General features: G+C 34.6%; 1 long non-coding RNA gene across 1 annotated transcript in view; it reads right to left on the reverse strand.

The window, feature by feature from the left end:
• Nucleotides 1–700: 700 nt before the first annotated feature.
• LOC114677400 (uncharacterized) overlaps nucleotides 701–22,814 on the reverse strand; it is a 53,015-nt gene continuing 30,901 nt past the window's right edge. The window contains exons 2-3 of the long non-coding RNA XR_003728676.2: nucleotides 6,757–6,878; nucleotides 701–5,041 (exon numbers count right to left, since the gene is read on the reverse strand). This is a non-coding gene — a long non-coding RNA (uncharacterized LOC114677400). The remainder of the gene's footprint in view (nucleotides 5,042–6,756; nucleotides 6,879–22,814) is intronic.

The raw sequence follows: 22,814 nt of genomic DNA on the forward strand, positions 1-22,814 counted from the left end.
CAGGCAAGAAGGTACTGAAGTTATATGGAAGTATTATCATTACTTGGAACTGTACTGGCCTCATTGAGGTTATAAATTCACAGCAAATAGAATGTTCCTAAACAACTTCTTCCATTTGCTTTTGATGCCCATATTTTTTTTTCACAAGGAAACATATATTGTTTTATTGTAAAAGTAAACCTGACCTTTGAAAATGTCTACAAAAATGTGAGTACACTGATACTCTACAGTAAGCTGTAAATGTTTTTCTTGATCTCAGATTGTGGTGGAACCAACACAGTAAATTACCAAGCCCATATAGAGGAGATCAGAGGCAAGTGAGAATGAGAAATGGTAGGAAAGAGTTAATTTTCTTTTGAATTACATTTCTCATTTCAGGCCCAAAAGTTCTGGATGTTGTATTTCTACATTTAATTCTGTAATCAATTACTATATTAATCCCTGCTATATGAACCAAATAATTACCAGTTTTGCATATTTTCCTTTGGATTTTTGTCACTTGCAACTGAAAGATTCCTGACACATGTCAGTCAAAAAGATGGATTGGAATTATAAGTTGATTCAAAAGATCCTGTTAACTTTCTTAATGAGGAATATTTGTCTGAGTCACAGAACACAGGAAGTAATTTGGATGTCTATTTTCTCAATTTATTCCAAAGATGATACATAATTAGTATCATTCTAAATGCATAGGAAAGAAGGTAATTCATTACATAAACATTAACTTAGGGCTTTAGAGTTTAATTATCTCAAGGAATAACAATTCCAATTAAGAAATGCTGCACAGTTTTCCTTAGCAACTGATTTTTTAAACTAATAAGCATCTAGGTCTGTTAGTTCACATTTTTTTCTAAGAGGCAGTGCCACATGGCACATAATGTCTCAAATCCAACTACGTGAAATCAAATTATGCCACACCATTTACTAACTGAGTGACATGGTACAAATTAATTTCTCTGTGTCTCAGTTTCCTCATATATGGAACATGGGTAGTAACAGCACTTATCCCCTAGAGCTGTCGAGAGGAGGAAATGAATATGTGATTAGGAGATTTCTTGGTACATGTTGAGAAAAGTATTAATAGTTGTTGATATTGATGTTGTTAACATACTTGCTATAAAATGTATCTTATTTTATTTCTTAGGAGAGATGATTTTGGTAAATAAACACAATTTATTTTTACAAAAAAATCCAATTATTTTTCATTTAGTTTCTCACTTACTACATAATATATAAAAATTAATCTCTTCCGTGTAATTTAAAAATCAGCATGTTCCTAAGCAGTTTAGGCTTTAAGCACCCTATTATAATTAAGGAGCTGTCTTTGTCTGTTTGTGTTATTATAACAGGATGCCCAAAACTAAGTAATTTATAAAGAACAGAAAATTATTTTCTTACAGTTCTAGAGGCTGAGAAGTCCAAGATCAAGGCAGTGGTAGGTTCACTTGTCTGGTGAGGGCTGCATTCTGCAGAGGAGAGCAACACTGTCCTCAAATGACAGAAGAATGGAGAGAGACAGCTGGCAAGCTGGAGAACCAGGGAAGCTGGTAGCATGGCTCAGGCCAAGGCCAAAGGCCTCAGAACCAAGGATGCCATTGGTAAACTCACCATTTGAGGCTGAAGACCTGAGACTTGGGGGGCTGATGGTTCAGTTCCCAAAGTTCAAAAGCTAGAGAACCTGGAGGTCTGAGGGCAGAAGAAGAGCATTCCTACTCCAGAAGACATACCAATAAGTCACCTTTGTCTGGCTTTTTGTTTACTTCAGCCTCAGCTGATTGAATGGTGCCCACCCACATTGAGGGTGGATCATCCCCACTCAGTCCATTGACTCACGTGCTGAGTTCCTCTGGAACCAGCTTCACTGGCACATCTTGGGCAGCCCAATCATTCTAACCAAAAGCAAAACCACTTGGGTTTCTCCTTCAGCAGAAGAAAGATGGGCCAAATGCCTACTGAAGCATTGAGAATAAATAATACTTTACCAAATATATGAGTATCTCTTAATCTGGTCAAGTTGACACTCAAAAATCAATGATTGCGGGAGTCTTACAGAGCTTACTGTACCTGTGACTCGATAGAAGTGAGTATTCTAAGTTGATCTGGACTATGTATCATACATCAGAGTAGTACTGGGAGAATAATATGGTTTGGGTCTGTGTCCTGGCCCAAATCTCATATCAAATTATAATCTCCAGTGATGAGGTGGGGATTGGCAGGAAGTGACTGGATCATGGGAGTGGATTTCTCCTTTAGTGCTGGCCTCCTGATGGTGATTTATTGTGAGATCTGGTTATTTAAAAGTGTGTGGCATCTCCCCCTTCACTCTTTCTTCCTCCTGCTTTGGTCATGGTTATGTAAGATATGCCTGCTTTTCCTTTGCCTTCTACCATCGGAGGCCTCCCAGCCATGCTTGCTGTATAGCCTGCAGGACTCGTGAGTCAATTAGACCTTTTTTTTTCCAATATAAATTACTCAGTCTCAGGTATTTGTCTATAGCAGTGTGAGAATGAACTAATACAGAGAAGAATGACAGTATTTGAACTGAATTGCAAGAATTTTGGTTTTTATCTTATAGATACTTGTGAATTCCAAATTTCTTAGGGCTTAACATAAGAAATAGTTGTTAACCTATATAGAGGAGACAGAAATCTGCATATTTCCCATCTGTTTTTAGCTTTTGGCCCTAAAAAGAAATCAGAATTTATTTGTAAGCATATTAGAATTAATATTCAAGCTGATAGGATAAAAAACAGACTTTAAGCATTGATCCAGCTTTCCTCTCCCCTTTGTTATACTAAGTAAATAATTCAGATAATTTCCTTTTACTTCATCTTGTCTTAATGCAACTAATAAAGCTCAGTGTTAAATGTCATTACTGGTGAGTACCATAGCCTTGTAGCCTTGTTGATATGTAACAGAGAAGCACAGAAGCACAAGCTTGGAAAAGATTTTTAGGGTTAATCTAATTTATCATCTTATTAATCAGGTATTTTTGGAATTTCCTTTTTTTTTTTTTTTTTTTTTGAGCTGCAGACTCGCTCTGTTGCCCAGGCTGGAATGCAGTGGCGTGATTTCGGCTCACTGCAACCTCCACTTACTGGGTTCAAACGATTCTCTTGCCTCAGCCTCCTGGGTAGTCGGGATTACAGGCATCCACCACTACTTCCTGCTAATTTTTATATTTTTAGTAGTGATAGGGTTTCATCATATTGGTCAGGCTGGTCTCGAACTCCTGACCTTGTGATCTGCTCACCTTGGCTTCCCAAAGTACTCCCATGCATGAGCCACTGCGCCTGGCGAGAATTTGCTTTATACTATGAAAATAATAACAATTTCTCACTGACAAAAAGGAGATAATATTTTCTTTAATGACCTAGTCTCAGAAATCACATGGAGTCATTTCCACGTTGCTCAAAGTAGTTACAAATCCTCCAGGTTTAAGTGGATGGGGTTAAACCTCTTGAGAGGGCTATGTCAAGGTCACAGTGTGCAGGAACATGTGAAGGTGAAAGTTATTGCTGTGGCCACATATGTTAAGACTGTGAAATAGATTGAATGAGATACTCAAGTGTGCAAACTTGACTATAACACAAAGTGCTACAGTCATATGTAATAAAATATATTCTAAAATATATTAATGTTTCACTCTTATAGTTCTAAGAAACCCACAAAAAGGAAAAAGGGAAGGTAAGAAAAAAATTACGGAGTCTAACTACATAAAATGTAGAAATTTACTCCACTTTACCTAAATTCAAATTATTGCGCGTTTTTTGAAGTTATGGGTGAAATTGACAGATTAATATAGCATTCTCCAAGTAATAAAGACTTTATTCTTTAGGACTGATAACAGCCCTCATTGGTAAATATTATTATTAATGTTTTATGGATAGGAAGCTGAGGGTCAGAGGCCATATTTTCTTTAATGACCTAGTCTCAGAAATCACATGGTGTCATTTCCACGTTGCCCAAAGTGATTACAAATCTTTCCAGATTTAAGTGAATGGGGATACAGATTTAACTTGTGTGAATTTTTACATAATGGAGACAGCACATCTAGATCAGCTGTTTCCCCACTACTCATATTTCAGTTTCAGAAAAAAATATTTTCTACATTGAATCCCATTTACTGAATTTTTCTCCACAGTTTCCTAAATACTTTTGGTCATTTATGTTTTTCTGGTACTTTTCAGTAGTGCTATACTTTGTAATAGAATATGTTGACATAAATCTGTAATATAATTACTATTAGCTTGAGAATGAGAAAATATCATTTGTGTATTATCTGCAATGAGCCAGGCACTGGTCGAGATGTTTTCATGTATATTATCTCACTTAGGCCTCAAAATTATGCCAGAAAATAGAGATTATTGACTTCAGTTTACATATGGGGAAACTAAAGCTTTGTTTCAGAGACTTTGGGTTTGAATCTAGAAGTTTCTGACTCTATAGTCCAGGCTTGATATTTCTAATAGAGCATGTTTAGTGAATCTAAATTGTATAAAAGCTGTATTATAAGTAGAATTAAAAGAATTTTCACCTAAACAATTCAGAATGTCAAAATTAAACTAAAGAATTCCTGGGCAGTTTCTAGTTACCTTTACAGAAGACAAGACAAAGTTTCAAGAGATATCAATCACTAATCAGGTTTTGATTTTTGGAAAAAAATGTAAATTTATTTGGATTTTTTTCCCTCATCTGTAAGTAGAGAGGGTGTCCTGCTATCAACTTACTGTCTTGTAAAATCTTGTTAAGGCATCTGTTTTTGTGGCTGAAGTCACAAACTACCTTACTTTGAAAACAGCTCTTATTCCAAATATTTGCTTTCTCCTTCTCCTTCTCCGCCTCCTTCTCCTCCTCCTTCTCCTCCTCTTTCTCCTCCTCTTCCTCCTCCTCCTTCTTCTTCTTCTCCTCCTCCTCCCTCCTCCTCCTCCTCCATGTTCCTGCTCCTCCACGTTCCTCCTTCTTCTTCTTCCTCTTTCTCTTCTTCTTCTTCTTTTTGTTTGCTTTTGAATACTGTGCTTCAATGACCTTAACTCAGGCCCTGCAGTAAAAGTTTAGGGGATACAATTGAAGCTGTTCGTGGTTTGTCCATTCTATAAAAGCCACTTATCTAGGAAACTTTCAAAATGTTAAATGGTGCTGCTTTGTTGGGGCTAGGTAGTAAGCAGTTTCCCTATCATGTCACTTTCAGACTTATCCTGTTTTTAGAAATGTTCTACTGTAATTAACGAGAATTTCACAGGCTCCTTCATGGATGTCAGAGAATGGTCTGGCATTTACCGTGACAAGGCTTTAACTTTTCCAGAATTAATAAAGTGTTTTACCCTTAAGATATGTACCTTAAAATGTTTACCTCAGCATATTCCAGTGTCATTAACACCCCTGAATGTTCCATGATCATTAACTGTTTTGAAAAAATTAATATTTTTTATTCTACTACATCCACAGCTGGGATAGCACTCAGTAATCAGACTGAGAGAATAGACTGAAAGCTTGAATTCTCATCAATGCCCGATAACATGGTCTCCAGACATGCATATTATCAGAATAAGGAAGTGATGATATAATTAATACAATTCAATACAACGAGCACACTTTGAACATAATCGTAAAGCCGTGAGCTTGGCAGATAATCTAGAAGTGCTGAATAAAAAACAACTTGTTTTGTTTGACAATAGAATTATATTTGGCTATAAATATCTGCTTTGTTTATGCTTTGTATTATACATCAGTGGTACAAAATGTTTTATGCAGTATTAGAGTTCAATATAAACCTTGAAAAAGCTGGAGTACATAATTTATTTCCTTTATTGTTATAAAAATCAAGTTTCATTTAAAAATAATCAAACTTCCAGGATTGTCACTTACGGCACCACAGGAAACCTAGAAGTTCTGAGTAAAAATATTTATTTTGAGAAACAATATAATTATATTTGGCCATAAATGTTCACATAGTTTAGGGCTTACATTTTATATTTAGATGATTTCTCATATTTAACTATTTGAAACATGAAGTCTCCTTACTGTGAGGGAGCAGTCACTTTAGGCATGCCGCATTCAGAAAGGATGACACGTGTCTAAACTGTCCTCAGGCACACCTGTGTGCTCTAAGCTATGCACTTAATGGTCTGGTGACATAGTTTAAAAAATTATTTAAAGTTGCTCAAAAATTGTAGCAAACTCCCTAAGGGAAATGGTTTGCATTAAAAAAATTAGGTTTAGATAATTCCTGTAAATTCTGTGTTTGCCTCTATTTTAACATATGAGAATATTTCTTCCAGGTTGATGAAGTTTATGCCTTTTTTTTTTCCAAATGTAAAAATATAACAATAGATAAACTGTATATTATTTCAAATTCCCAAAGGGAACACAGTTTATAGAGATTTTTTTCTAATATAAGAGTTATTCAAATAAATAAAAATGTAATAGGAAACTTCCTGGATATAAAATATTCAATAGTTGGTGAGATAATATAGACTTTTTTCATTTTCAGACCTGATGCTTTGTTTAATTTTTAAACATGTTTTAGTCTTTAGATTTGCAATTGTCAATCAAAGATGCAAGCTATCTTTTTTTGGAAGGCACAGTGCTGTAGATAAAAGTATATTTTGCATTCACAAAATTATTCACATATACTTTTTCATTTTAGTCTCAACAAGCCAGGCAGAGTAGTTATTATCTATTTTACATAAGGAAAAAAAAATCAATGACTTATATAAAAGTGACACCATAATAGCAGGTCATAGTGGTGCATACCTGTAGTCCTAACTCAGGAGGCTGAGGCAGGAGGACCCCTTGAGCCCAGGAGTTTGAGACTATAGTTAGTTATGATCATGCCACTGCATTCACAGCCTTGAAAACTGAGTGAGACCCTGTATCTTAAAAAAAAAAAAAGAGACTGTAATAACTAGAAGGCATATTTTTTGCTGTATGTTCATTTTTTAAAAAATTTCATACTTACACCGTGATAGCCATCTGAGCCTCAGAAAGAATTGCAACTCTATATAGCTCTTATAAACTGTCTCACTTTCCTCAGACCTCTTCAAGAACCATGACGTAGATTTAACTCTCGGTAGGAAACTACCTGGCAAGTAAACGTCAACGAACAGAACAAAACAGTATTGTTGATCTGTTAAAGTTAGAGCAGATGGGTGACACCAAGAATTACAGGTAACCAAAGAAAATCCTTGATATTTATATCTATCATTACATATATTTATATCTATATTTGTAACTGTATTTGTATCTATATAATTTCTGGCATATCCAAGTAGTAGTACAGCCAATTCCATTATATATGAGGTCATATCATTTAGGGAAGTATTTTAGGGTTGAAAACCAATGGGCTAGTTCTCAGGTTCTTGTTAAATGCAGATTTCCAGGCCCCATCAACAACTGGTCACATCAGAATCTCTGTGGGTAAGACTTTAGAATTTGACCTTAATAATCTTTCAGGGAATTTTTATATACTTTAAAGTTTGAGAAGCACTGTCATTCATGGTAAAATGCAGCCATGAAAAGAAAGATTATCTGAGAATCACAGTGAAATTATAAATATCCTTTATCTTTCTTTCTCTTTCTGCTGAAATCAATGAAATAGCCAAAAGCCTGGAACCAGCAAGAAATAGGGTATACAAACTTAAAAATGATTGTCTCTTGCTGTGAAGATTTTAATCCTGGGCTCGTGACCTTTTTAAAATTTACCACCATGAACTATGTTGTTGACACTTTCAAAATGACTTTATTTGTACCTCCATGACCAGTCTTATCTTCTTTTTCTATCTTGTTATTAATTGCAAAATGAGGTAAATTCAGAAATTTGAATAGACTTCCCATAAATAATTTCCATATGCATTCTTAATTATAGGATTAGTAAGTAGAACTGGGAATAAAATGTCATGAATTTAAATGCATGATGGAAAAATGTTTACTCATTTATTAGATCTATATTAAATGCCTGTTACATGAAAGTCTTAAGACACATACAATGAAATAATAAAAACTAGCACTCACTTTGTCTCACTTTTGAGATGGCATACATGTATAAAAATTTAATGAAAACTCTTCAGTAAATCTCTAATTAAAGGTTGAGACAGAATGTGCTTTAGCAGTTGAGAAATAGAAACCATTACTCTAAGTTCAATTTGATATGAAGACTTCACAGACAATACAGTTGTATCTGAACCTCTAGTAAAATGAAGAAATTTCAAAAAACAGTGAGAAACAGGCATAATATTCTAGACTTACTAAACCTTTCTACTTCAAGTGGGAAAAAAAATTTGGTTTTAGAATATCCTTCAATACATAATACCCTTAACATAATATTTCAGATTGGGTGTGACCAAGACAGACTATTTTTTGTCATAATACAGTTCCAGGTGGTGGTTGTTGTTGTTTTCAGGAATTTCTTAGTATTTTCCAAGTAATTTTCCCTTTATAAGGTAAATAAACAAAGCATGCAGCAAATCTGAATGGATACATTAATATGCAGCCTGATGAGATTTTAGGACTGTGACATTGATGGGTCCTGCCTTTGTCAGGTTTGGTCCAGGACTCACTATGTGACTGGTCTTGAGGGCTGTGGATTGTAAATGGGCATCAGACAGAACAGCTACTAGAGCTGAAGAAATCATATTTTATATTTATCTTCAAAGTTTCATAACCATTCCCCAGAACTCAATTAATTCAGATATTTCTTCATTAAGATTTCTACAGAATTCCAGTGATCTGTGAAAATGACCTTATTTTTCGCTTTATATAGATCATTTTAAATAGAAACATATTCATCTTTCTATTAGTAGAAATGCCAAGGGAACAGTATTTTGGAAGATTTTACATAAACATGCTCTTACCTCACATTTCTTTACCACAGTATATCCCTTTTTATCATGGCTTTCAGCCATTTCAGAAAACAAAAACTTTATCCTTTAAACATGAGTTATTGGTTTCTTAATGTATCAGATACTTTAGTGTGTTCTGACAAGAGCATTAAAGAAATAGGCCGGGTGTGATGGCTCACACCTGTAATCCCAGCACTTTGGAAGGCCGAGGTGGGTGGATCACCTGAGGTCAGGAGTTCGAGACCAGCCTGGCCAACAAGGTGAAACCCTGTTTCTACTAAAAATACAAAAATTAGCCAGGCATGGTGGTGCATGCCTTTAATCCCGGCTATTGAGGAGGCTGAGACAGGAGAATCACTTGAACCCAGGAAGTGGAGTTTGCAGTGAGCCAAGATCGAGCCACTGCACTCCAGCCTGGGTGACAGAGACAAGACTCTGTCAAAAAAAAAAAAAAAAAAAAAAAAAAAAAGAGAGAGATACAGAGACAAATAGACTGTGGCTGTGGCTTCTAGGATTTGGTAGACTTTGATGTGGGCTGAAGGGTTATTTCAGGAAATGAGAAAAGGCAAAGAGAATAATAAAAAGCTTCTATGCTTTATAGAGTTGTAGAGTTGCACTATACTTCTTCCCATAAACAATATTACTGTCTTCAATTTGATGACACTTCTCCACCCTCCACCTCCTCTCCATCCCCTGTTTCCTTCACCACAGGGAAATGGTTAAAAGCAGAGTGCCTTTATTTCTATCTAACAACCAGAGTCATAGATTTATTATTGCTTTGGCAGTGATAAACTAGAAGAAAGGACTTGAAATACTAGGACTGAGTGTTTGTACCAAGAGCTTATTTCTGTTTGTATATCACTTACTCAGTAGCAAAAATAAAAATAAATAAAATAAATAATAATAAAAAAAAGGAGCACTTGAAATGAGATAAATACATGAGGCTGTGAGGATGGTGAGCCAAACTTTATCTTGGATATTAACATTCAGATAAATTTATGTTGTCAAATACATAAAAACAGTGAGGTTGACAAAAATTAGCTACATATTCATATATAATATATTCAATAAAATAAATTATTAATTATTTCAGCAAAGTTAATTCAGCATGTTCAAACATGCTTTTTCAATTACTTAATTGCTTTAATCTCATTACAAACAGGCTTTAATAGAGCATGTGTTTAATATTTTATAAAACACTAATAAACATTCCATAAATAAAGAATAGCTTGTGAAGGGATGAGGCAATTTTATCAGTGTTGTGAGATTTTCAAAAGTCTTAAAAGAAAAAAAAAAAGAAATATAAGGTTGATGCTGTGGCTCATGCTTGTAATCCCAGCACTTTGGGAGTCTGAAGCAAGAAAACTGCTTGAGCCCAGAAGTTCAAGATCAGTTTGACAACATAGTGAGACTCTGCACTCCAAAAAAAAAAAAACAATTATCCAGATGTGTTTGTGGTTAGTCCCATCTACGTGGGAAGCTGAGGTGGGATGATCACTTGAGGAGTTCAAGGCTGCAGTGAGCTGTGAATATGCCACTGTACATGTGATCATGCCTGGGTGACAGAGCAAGGCCCTGTATGAAAGAAAGAAAGAGAGAGAGAGAGCGAGAGAGAAAGAAAGAAAGAAAGAAAATAGAATTTTAAAAAGAATCAGCATTATTAACACCATATGAATTACCAGCAATAGATCTCTTTCCTCTCTTATTCTCATATTTTAAGATAACAACTTTAGTCAGACAAGCTCATGAGATAAAAAATCATTTTATCAAAGTAAAATCATATTTGTATGTAATGACAGTAGTAAATCCTTATGTGTCAATAATAACCTTAAATATAAATGGATTAAGTTCTTCAACTAAAAGAAAGAGAGTGACTTAATATAAAAAGTCTATTTGCTGTCTATAAGAGATTCACCTCACCTTTAAAGGTGAGCATAGACTGAAAGCGAAGGAATAGAAAAAGGTATTTCATGCAAATGGAAACCAAAAGTGAGCAGGAGTGGTCATTTTTATATGAGATTAAATAGACCAAGTAGAAAACTATAAACAGGAAACAGAAAAGAAGACCTTTATGTATTAATGAAATATTCACTTCAAAGAGGACATAACAATTGTAAATATCTATGTACCCAATTCCAGAACACACAAATATGTAAGGCAAATATTAATAGATCTAAAAGGAGGGAAGGGGTAGACTATAATATAATAATAGAGTATTTCATCATCCCACTTTCAACAAAGGACAGAACATCTAGACAGAAAATCAACAAAGACACATTGGAATTAAACTGCACTATAGACCAAATAGATCTATAAACATTTACAGACCATTTCATCCATCAGCTACAAAATAAACATTCTTCTCAACTGCATATGCAATATTTCCCGGGAAAAATAACATATTAGTCACAAAACAAGTATTAACAAATTTAAGAATTATAAAACTATAAATCACAACAATAAGTACTCTGGAAATCTTACCAATACAAGGAAATTAAATAATATTCCACTAAATAACGGATGGATCAATGAAGAAGTTAAAAGGAAAATAAATTGACACAAAGGAGAATGAATATACCAAAACCTATAAGGCACAGCAAAAGCAATTCTAAGAGAAAAGTTCATAACAATAAATTCTCCCATCAAAACAGAAGAAAGATTCTAATAACCTAATTATGCACCTCAAGAAAACAGAAAAACAAGAACAAATCAAACCCCAAAATGGTAGAAGAAAGAAATAAAAAAATTCAAAACAACAACAGGATGAAGAGTTAGTTTTTTGAAAAGATAAACAAAATCAACAAAACTAGTGAAACTAAGATTAAAAAGAGAAGATCCAAATAAATAAAATAGGAGATTAGAAAAGGAGACAACTGATCCCACAGGATCATAAGAAACCATTATAAACAACTGTATGTCAAAAAATTAAAACCATTAGAAGTTTATAAATTCCCTGAATGCATATAATCTATTGAGATTAAATTATGACGAAACAGAAAATCTGAACAAACCAATAATGACTGAGGAAATAAAATCAGTAATAAAACGTGTTCCTTCAAAAAAAAGCCCTGGACCTGATGGCTTCACTGCTGAATTCTACCAAACATTTAAAGAAGAAATAATATGAATTCTCTTCAAACTATTGAAGAAAATTAAAGAGAACAGAATACATCCCAACTTATTTTTCAAGGCTAGTAATACCATGATTCCAAAACCAGACAAGAATACAACAACAACAAAGAAAACTACAAGCCAATATATCTGATGAATATAGATTCTAAGATTCTCAACAAGATACTAGCAAACCAAATTCAACAGTGCATTAAAAAGACAATTTAATATAATCAGGTGGGATTCATCCCAGGAACGTAAGGATAGTTCGACATACACAAATTAACAAATTTGATACACCATCCTAACAAAAAGAAAGACAGAAAACATAAGATTATTTAAACAGATACCAAAAAAATTGATGATTTAACATTTATTCATAATAAAAACTCCCAAAAACTCTACAAAAAATAGGTTTAAAAATAATGTACTTCAACACAATAAAGTCCATACATGACAAACTCACAGCTAATAGCACAGAAAATGAAGAAAAGCTGAAAGCATTTTCTCTAAGAGCTGAAGCAAGACAAGGAGGCCTACTGTTACCACCTTTATTGAACATAATAATAGAAGTCCTAGTCAAAGAATTCAGGCAAGAGAAAGGAAGAAAGGGCATACAAATTAGAAAGAAGGAAGTCATATTGTCTCTATTTGCAGATTACATAATCTATATGGAAAACTCTAAGGAAATAAATTTATCCACCTACAGCCAACTGATTTTTAACACAGAGGGCAAGAACATACATGAGGGAAAGGACAATCTAATGCACAAATTGTTCTGGGAAAATTGGATATCCACATGGAGAAGAATGAGACTAGGCCCCTACCTCCCACCATTTTAAGAAAATCATCTAAAAATTGATAAAAATTTAAATGTAAATCCTGAAATAATGAAACTGCTAAAGGAAACAAGAGAAATGCTTCAGAACATGAAGTGGGCAAAGACTTTTAAAATAAGACCTCAAAATCAGAAGCAACACAAGCAAAAGTAGACAAATGAGATTACATCAAGCTACAAAGCTTTTGCACAGCAAAGGAAACAACAGAGGGAAGAGGATAAAATGAATAAGAGAAAGTATTTGCAAACTATACATCTGACAAAGGGTGAATATTTAAAATATAGAGAAAACCTCACAGCAAAAACAAAAACAAAAAACCAAATAACCCAATTTGAAAACGGGCAAATGTCCTTAATAAACATGTATCAAAAGAAGACATTCAAATGGCCAACAGGTACAGTAAACAATGCCCACCACCACTAATCATCAGGGAAATGCAAATCAAAACCACAATGAGAGATACCACTTCATTCCAGTTAAAATGGCCACTATCAAAAAGGCAAAAGAAAACAAATGTGGGCAAGGGTGTAGAGAAAGGGAAGATTTCCATACCATTCGTAGGATCATAAATTAGTACAGCCATTACAAAAAATAAAAATAGAAGAATAAAATTTAAAAATGGAAGTAGTATATTATCCACCAATCCCAGTACTAGGTGTCTATCCAAAGGAAATAAAATCAATAGGTTGAAGAGATACCTACACTCCCATGTGTATTGCAGCACCATTTACAATAAGCTAGATAGGAAGTCAACCTAAGCATCCACAAGCAGATGAATGGACAAAGGAAGTGTTATGTGTATATACAAATCTATTCAGCCATAAAAAAAATGAAATATATTGATTTGCAACAACATGGATGAACCTGGAGATATTAAGTGAAATAAGCCTGAATCAGAAATGCAAATGAATCTAACTCTTAAAAAACATAGTTGATATTATAGAAGCAGAGTAGAACAATGATTACCAGAGACTGAGGAGCAGCAAAGTAAAAGAGAGATGGAGGAAAATTTGGTCAACAGGTACATAGTTACAGTTAGATAGGAGGAATAAGTTCTTGTGTTCTATTGCACAGCAGTGACAATTGTTAACAGTAAAATAGCTAGAAGAGGGACTTTTGAATATTTCCACCACAAAAAAAGATAAATGCATGGGGTAATAAATACACTAAATACCTTGAGTTGATCATTATAAAACTATGTATCAAAACATCAAATTGTACCCATACGTATGTTGGGTATATTGTCAGTTAAAAAATAAAAATAATAAACAATAACGTGTATATAGAATTGCTATGTGTCAAGAACTGTGATGATGGTAAAGAAGGGATGGAGGACATATTATACCACATACTAAGGCTATAGTAAGGATGTTATATAAAACACTATAGTATTGGCTTTGAAACAGATAAAAAAGTTAAACATAAGAGAATGGAAGATCCAGAAAAGTCAAAGATCGATAGATAATTGATATACCACAAATCAGTGTAAGAAAAGGATTAACTATAAAAGAAATAACAGGTTAAATTATTTATACATATGGAATACATGTCTTTTTTTTATTACTTATATAATACCACATACAAAAATAAATTCCAGATAGACTAGGAGAGAACATGTGAAAGTCTTTCAGAAAACAATACCAGAGAAAATTGTCATGACCCTACGTTAAGAATATATTTCTTAATTAGGACAAAAGAAAATTAGCTATTAAGGAAAACATTGACTAACTTAATTATTTCAAAATTTAGAACCATAGCTAATAAAAGACATCAGATATATGCAAATGTATATACACATATATACATGTTTCAGTGTGTATATATACACACACCCTGAAAAAGTAATAGTCATAGAGATAAAACATTTCAGACATATATATCTGCAAATGACTTTAAAAAAATAATTCTGATAATTCTGGTGAAGATAGCTGACACTAGGCAAAAAACAAAACAGACAAACAAACAAACAAAAAACAAACCTAAATCTCAAAGGTGTAACACAATAAAATTTCTCCATTAATATAAAGTGCAACTGGTGGTTGAGGTGGGTGTGGGGATGCTGTACTCCACACAATCATTTAAGGACACAAACTGATGGAATCCCTCCTGTCTTTAACACTTAGCTTTAAGGTCACTCTGATCATTAACATCCAGCAGGAGAGGGGGAAAAAGCACGAAAGAACATGCAGGGACATTATAGGCAGATGTAGACATGGTATACATTACTTCAGTCCACATCCCAGTGAACAGAATTCATTTCACTGTAAGGCAGAAGGGGAAATGTGGCCTAGAGCTGTGGTCCAGGAGAGAATGAAAATTATTTTGTGATCAACTGTCCAGACTCTGCCCCAACCTGAAATTTTAGTATTCTCCCTAGACTAAAACACCCTCATTTTCTTTCTATGAATTATCCTCCAAAGTCCCAGGTAGTTAAGTACAGCCGGATTGAGGCCCAAAGTTACGTGACATATATGCAGCTCTCTTCCCCACACCTATAGGTATTTCTTCGTGGTATTGCACCTTAGAAATGATTTTTTTTAAATAGTCTGGCTGCCCCTTATGCTAATATCAGAGTTTGATCAATATCTAAGATATTATGCCAATATCAGAAGGGGAACAGGCCCCTCTTGTAGGCTCTACAACTTTTACCTGTATCCTGTTCATGTGAATTTGGAACATGTTTGTAGTGTAAAGACTTTCTTGAGGTTTTAATAATTATAAGCTTTGTTTTAAGTTGGTGCATTTTTTTTCTATCAATAAAATTCCCTTAAATACTTATTTGGCCTTTATCTCCTTCCACATAGTTCCATGTATCATTATGCATACTCAGGTTCATTCCTGTATATTTTTTTCTCATATTTCATTGATTTCTTTCTTTCCTCTCTGTCGTGATTTTTCTTTTTCACTGGTTTTTATAAGCCATGCAAATTCACAGGAGGTGAAAAGGCTATATCCTTAATCTGAGTTTTGCTACAGAACTGACTTAGTAAATTATTTTTAAATTTATTTTTTATTTTAATAGGTTTCCAGGGAACAGGTGGTGGTTACATGAATAACTTCTTTAGTGATGATTTCTGAGATTTTGGTGCACCCATTACTTAAGCAGTGTACATGGTACCTAATGTGCTGTTTTTTTAAATCTCTCATCCCCCTCCCACCCGTTCCCGAGTCCCCAAAGTCCATTGTATCATCCTTATGCCTCTGTATCCTCATAACTTAGCTCCTATGAGTGAGAATATATATTGTTTGATTTTCCACTCCTGAGTTACACTACTTAGAATAAAAATTTTAACTCCATCCAGGTATGCTGTAAATTCCATTATTTTGTTTCTTTATATGGCTGAGTATTATTCACATATATATAATTTTCTTTATCCACTAATTGATTGATGGGTATTTGAGCTGATTCCATATTTTTGCAATTGCAAGTTGTGCTGCTGTAAACATGCATGTGCAAGTACCTTTTTTGTATAATGACTTTTTTTCATCTGAGTAGATACCTCGTAGTGGGATTGCTGGATCAAATGGTGGATCTATTTTTAGTTCTTTAAGTAATCTCCACACTGCTTTCCATAGCAGTTTTACTAGTTTACATTCCCACCAACAGTGTAAAAGTGTTCCCATTTTTACCACATCCACACCAACATCTATTTTTTTTATTATTTTTTTAAATTTTGGCCATTCTTGCAGGAATGAGTTGGTATAACATTGTGGTTTTGATATGCATTTCCCTGATCATTAGTTATGTTGAGCATTTTTCCATATGCTTGTTGGCCATTTATATATCTTCTTTTGAGGATTATCTATTTATGTCCTTAGCCCATTTTTTGATGGGATTGTTTGCTTTTTCCTTGCTGATTTGTTTGAGTTCTTTGTAGATGATGGATATTAGTCCTTTGTCAGATGTATAGATTGTGAAGATTTTCTCTGCTCTTTAGGTAGTCTGTTAACCCTCCTGATTATTTCTTTTGCTGTGTGGAAGCTTTTTAGTTCAGTCAAGTTCTATCTGTTTATCTTTGTTTTTGTTGTACTCGCTTTTGGATTCTTCGTCATGAAGTCTTTGCCTAAGCCAATGTCTAGAAGGGATTTTCTGATCTTCTAGAATTTTTTTAGTTTCAGATCTTATATTTAAGTCCTTGATCCATCTGGAGTTATTATTATTATTGTTTTTATCACTATTGAGACTGAGTCTTGCTTTATCAACCAGGCTGGAGTGCAGTGACCTAATCTCGGCTCACTGCAACCTCTGCCTCCTGGGTTCAAGTGATTCTCATGCCTCAGCCTCCTGAATAGCTGGGATTACAGGCACTTGCCACCACACCTGGCTAATTTTTGTATTTTAGTAGAGATAGGGTTTCACCATGCTGGCCAGGTTGGTCTCAAACTCCTGACCTCAAGTGATCCTCCCACCTTGGCCTTCCAAAGTGCTGGGATTATAGGTATGAGCCACCATGCCCAGTAAAAGCCTTCAAGATTGCAACCTTTCATATCTTTTAAAATGGAAGATAATAAAATAAAACAGCCTTAAATACATTTGATTAATAAAGCATTTTTTCTTTCATGGACTCAAGCTTAATTTATCTACTTGCATTGCTGAGAATAGATGAAGTGTCTGTAGATCAATCTCAAATGGGTTCAGTCTAAAATGGCTTTAATCTGAAGTGCATATCATAAAGTCACCAATGGACAAGATTGATTACATCTCATGCTTTCCTGGGTCACATCCTTCCTCCCCTGTTATTCGACAATTTTGAAATAGGATTTCTCTTAGATGATAATCCTATTGAAATGGTTTGGCTGTGTCCCTACTCAAATCTCATCTTGAAATCCCATGTGTTGTGGGAGGAACTCGGTGGGAAGTAACTGAATTGTGGTGGTGGGTCTTTCCCTTGCTGCTCTCATGATAGTAAATAAGTCTCATGAGATCTGATGGTTTTAAAAATAAGAGTTTCCTTGCACATGCTTTCTCTATTTGCCTACTGGCATCCATGTAAGACATGACTTGCTCCTCCTTGCTTTCTGCCATGATTGTGAGGCCTCTCCAGCCATGTGGAACTGTAAGTCCATTAAACCTCTTTCTTTTGTAAATTTCCTGGTCTCGGGTATGTCTTTATTAGCCGTGTGAAACAAGCTAATACAGTAAATTTGTACCAGTAGACTGGGGCATTGCTGAAAAGATACCCGAAAATGTGGAAGTAACTTTGGAACTGTGTAGCAGGCAGAGATTGAAAGAGTTTGGAGGGCTCAGAAGAAGACAGGAAAATGTGGGAAAGTTTGGAACTTCCTAGAGACTTGTTGAATGGCTTTGACAAAAATGACTATCAAGTAATAGGACCAATAAGGTCTAGGCTGAGATGGTCTCAGATGGAAATGAGGAACTTGTTGGAAACTGGAGCAAAGGTGACTCTTGTTATGTTTTAGCAAAGAGACTGGTGACATTTTGCCCTTGCCCTAGAGATCTGTGAAACTTTGTACTTGAGAGAGATAATTTAGGGTATCTGACAGATGACATTTCTAAGCAGCAAGGCATCCAAGAGGTGACTGGGTGCTGTAAAAGGTATTCAGTTTTATAAGAGAAGCAGAGCATAAAAATTAGGAAAATTTATAGCCCAACAATGCAATAGAAGAAAATCTCATTTTCTGCAGAGAAATTCAAGCTGGCTGCAGAAATTTGCATAAATAATGAGTAGCTGAATATTAATCTACAAGACAATGGGCAAAATGTCTCCATGGCATGTCACAGGTCTTCACAGCAGTCCCTCCCACCACAGGCCGGATGGTCCTGAAAGGAAATGTGGTTTTGTGGGCCGAGCCCAAAATCCTGTGCTGTGTGCTGTCCAGGGACTTGGTGCCCTGCATCTCAGCTGCTCTAGTCATTCCTAAAATATCTGAGGCCCAGCTCAGGTTGTGGCTTCAGAGGGTGCAAGCCCCAATCTTTGGCAGCTTCCACGTGATGTTGGGCTTATGGGTGCACGGAAGTCAAAATTTGAGGTTTGGGAACCTCCGCCTAGATTTCTGAGGATGTATGGAAATACCTGGATGTCCAGGCAGAAATTTGCTGTAGGGGCAGGGCTCTCATGGAGAACCTGTGCTGGGGCAGTGCAGAAGGGAAATATGAACTGGATGTGAGACATGGAGTCAAAGGAGATCACTTTGGGGTTCTAAGATTTGACTCCCAGCTGGATTTTGGACTTGCATGGGGCCGATAGTTCCTTAGTTTTGGCCAATTTCTCCCATTTGGAACAGCTGTATTTACCCAATGCCTATAAGCCCATTGCATCTAGGAAGGATTTTGATTTTACGGGCTCATAGGCAGAAGCAACTTGTGTCTCAGATGAGACTTTGGACTGTGGATTTTTGAGTTAATGCTGAAATGAGTTAAAATTTTGTGAGACTGTTGAGAAGGTATGATTGGTTTTGAAATGTGAGGACATGAGATTTTGGAGGGGCCAGGGGCAGAATAATATGGCTTGACTATTCCTCACTGAAATCTCATCTTGAATTCCTATTTGTTTAGGAGGAACCCGGTAGGAGGTAATTAAATCGTGGGGGTGAGTCTTTTCTGTGGTGTTCTCATCATAGTGAATAAATCTCATGAGATCTGATGGCTTTAAAAATGGGAGTTTCCTTGCACAAGCTCTCTCTCTTTGCCTGCAGCCATCCATGTAAGATAAGGTACGACTTGCTCCTTCTTGGCTTCCATCATGATTCGAAACCTCCCCAGCCATGTGGAATTTTAAGAGACTGTAGCAAGAGTCATCTTTGTTCTAGTTTCCAACAAGTTCCTCATCTTCATCTGAGACCACCTCAGCCTGGACCTTATTAAACCTCTTTCTTTTGTAAATTGCCCAGTCTCGGATATGCCTTTATCAGAAGTGTGAAAATGAACGAATACATCTACTATAAACTCTATTGAGAATGTGATTGAACAAAACATCTAATCACTAGACAACTTACTAATTACAGCCCAGGAACAATATACAAAAGGAGTTCTTCATAATTGGAATTCTGAATACTTAAAAAAAAATAACATGTGCATAAGAAGAGTGTAGGTAGGCTTGCTATCACAGGACGTTCGTTCTGTGCATTCATTTACAGAAGGAATTCCTATTTCTGACATTTTGATTTTGTGATCCTTAGTTCCATTAAAAATTTCCATGGTTTTTGAACAGATTCTAATTTAAAATGAATTTTAATTCACTTGATATGGAGGAATTTCAGGAAAATTAAAATAGCCCTTAAGGGAAAACATAATGGAATTTAGCAAACTAGAATTAGGAACCTCTGACCGAATTACTTTATTTTCTTTTCATTTGAAATATATTCTTATTTTTCTTCTTAATTCAGTCTAATATATATATTAACACTAAAAAAGAGGTTTGTTCTTTAACTTTCTCATTGTGAATTATCCATTTGTCTTATTATCACAAACATATCCATATGTGCCTTTATTTATAATAAATAATAAATGTACACATATAAAATAATGGTTCATTATTTTTCATATTGAAATACAACACATTGTTTCCCCAAATAAAACTTTAAAATCAGCTTTACTTACAGTGCTTCATAAAATGCTTTAAAAATGCATTCTAATTTTATTATTATGCAAACATTGTGAAAGAAGCACGTAGTCAATATTTAATAGATAAAGATAACTAGTGAGAGGCTAAGGTTATGAGGAGCATCTTAGAAGTCTACCTACCACACTTACTCATTTTCTTTTATACTGATTCATCAATAATATGGGGGCCTATATAATAATGTGTAATATATTGTACTTTTTTTGTTCTAAGCATTTGAAAACATATTTCTGGGATATTTATATTATAGAGCAGAGAAAAATCTCATTACTCCAATTGAGGAGAACAAATGAGTTTTTAAAATACTCCACAGGCTATAATTAACTTTTAAAATCCCCGGTTAACAGATTTCTTTAGCAATTCAACTGCTATTTAAATTCACTTTATTTTATGCAAGGACATTTAAAAACCACTGGCCGAAAGTTAATGGACAATAACAATCCTGTTAACTTTTGAGAAATTATAGTCATTTATAAATGAGTGCTTTGACAAAAACATTTTGTGAGCTGTCCAAGCAAGAGATAAGTTTTCTTTCTGATATATTTGCTTTTGCATTTTTTCTGTAGATTTTGGGCCACACGCTGACATCTACTGACTTCCAATTTAGATCCTGATTTATTCATCTAAATGAAAGAATTGAACATTCTAGTTTTAGCTGGAGGTCACTTTGAAGCAAGCAATTCTAGAGATGTCAAGAAAGAAAGGAAGAAAGGAAAGAAGGGAAGGATAGAAGGGAGGAAAAGACATCCTATACAGTTCCAATATCTGTGTATCAAGTACTGTGTGTTCTCCTTTTCATTCTCATTAGCATCATGATAATTAATATGCTTATCCAGTATTTATAGTGCGGGCTTTTCATATATCTTTTCATTAAAAAACTTTGAGACAGCCACACACATGTTTTGTAAATGAGGCAAATGAACCTTAAAGAGGGTAAATAACTTTTCCAAGATTTTAAAATTAGTAAGAGGCAGAACCAGACTTCACATCCAACAGTGGCTTTTCCTTACAAAATCATATTAGGAAAACAAAGAACTTTCTTAGGGGCAACTACAACAAATGAAACAAGCATAACTAAAATATTACGAGAGAAAAAAATCAATCTCTGTCAATCTCACTTCAAATCATAACTCAGGCAGAAATTGCTGCTTTCATCAAATGGGCAAATGCTCCTTTCCTTTGACTCTGTGGGACTTTCTGTTCTCTAAAGCAGTTTCAAGGAAGGTGGGGAGAAATCAACTTCAGTAGGTTGAAAGTAGTGGTTCTTGCCCAATATTAGAACAAGCAGATTCATTTCCAATACAACAGGTGCTTTCTAGGTGCATGTTCAGTATTTATTTTCAAACACTGAACTGACAATGCTGAAGTGAAACAGAACGAAATCGTTCTAGCTTGTGCACTTCTTATGTGTCATTTGCCACTTAACCTGCTTGAGCCCTTTTTTCACTTATAAAATTCAATTATATTATTAATATATCTGAACTCTCTTCTGCAGTTTTTATGTAAATTTTTAAAAAATAAATATGTTAAATTACCTATATAAATTATAAGATACTACAAAAATATCAGACATTACTTAGTATTGCTTCATGGGAAAATCAGGAATCTGGGTGTCAGAAAATCTGAGTTTTATTTCAAGTTTGGTTATTAGATGTGTTACTTTATATAGTCCACTAATTTTTCTCTATCCCAGTTTTTTCTTCTACTAAACAATCTGTAACATCCTAAGTCTTGCTACAAGATAGAGACTTGAAAATAAATACTCCTATTTCTAGTGCATTTTTAAAAGAGACCAGTTTTCTTTAAACTTTATTCTTGGTAAGTCTGTCCCCAAAGCCTCTAGTTTTCATGATTTTCCTTAGAGAGACTTTGTATAAAATGATGTGTTTAACAAAAATAATTTGTTTAAATAGGCAGAATTGTATAGTCCTTAAATATGTATTTAAGGTAAATATTAAGGTAAGGTAAATATTAAGGTAGACTTAATTAGGAATGTTCAAGAGTTTTATATATACAGGAAAAGAACTTAGTGAAAACATTTTTTTCCATATGTTTTAAAGTGGAATTGTTAAATGAATCAATCCTCTGTGAGACTTCTGTTAAAATGATAGGACTTTCAACAATTACATCTCACAGACTGTTGTAGTGTTAATTAAATACAATCAGAGATCTCATGGCTTCTGAAATGCAAGACATCTTTCCCAGTAAAGAATCATGAGATCACTGCCTGTGCAGTAAAATGAAAGACACACAGACATAGACACCCACCCACCCACCCACACACACACACACACACACACACACACACACACAAACACAGAGAGAGAGAGAGAGAGAGAGAGAGAGAGAGAGAGAGAAAGTTTTCAAATAACTATCAAAGGAAGTGCTTTCAGTATTATCAATTTATTTGGCTAGTAATTATTATTTAGATTTTTTCTTTT

Source organism: Macaca mulatta, chromosome 4, assembly GCF_049350105.2.
Source record: "Macaca mulatta isolate MMU2019108-1 chromosome 4, T2T-MMU8v2.0, whole genome shotgun sequence".
NCBI lineage: Eukaryota > Metazoa > Chordata > Mammalia > Primates > Cercopithecidae > Macaca > Macaca mulatta.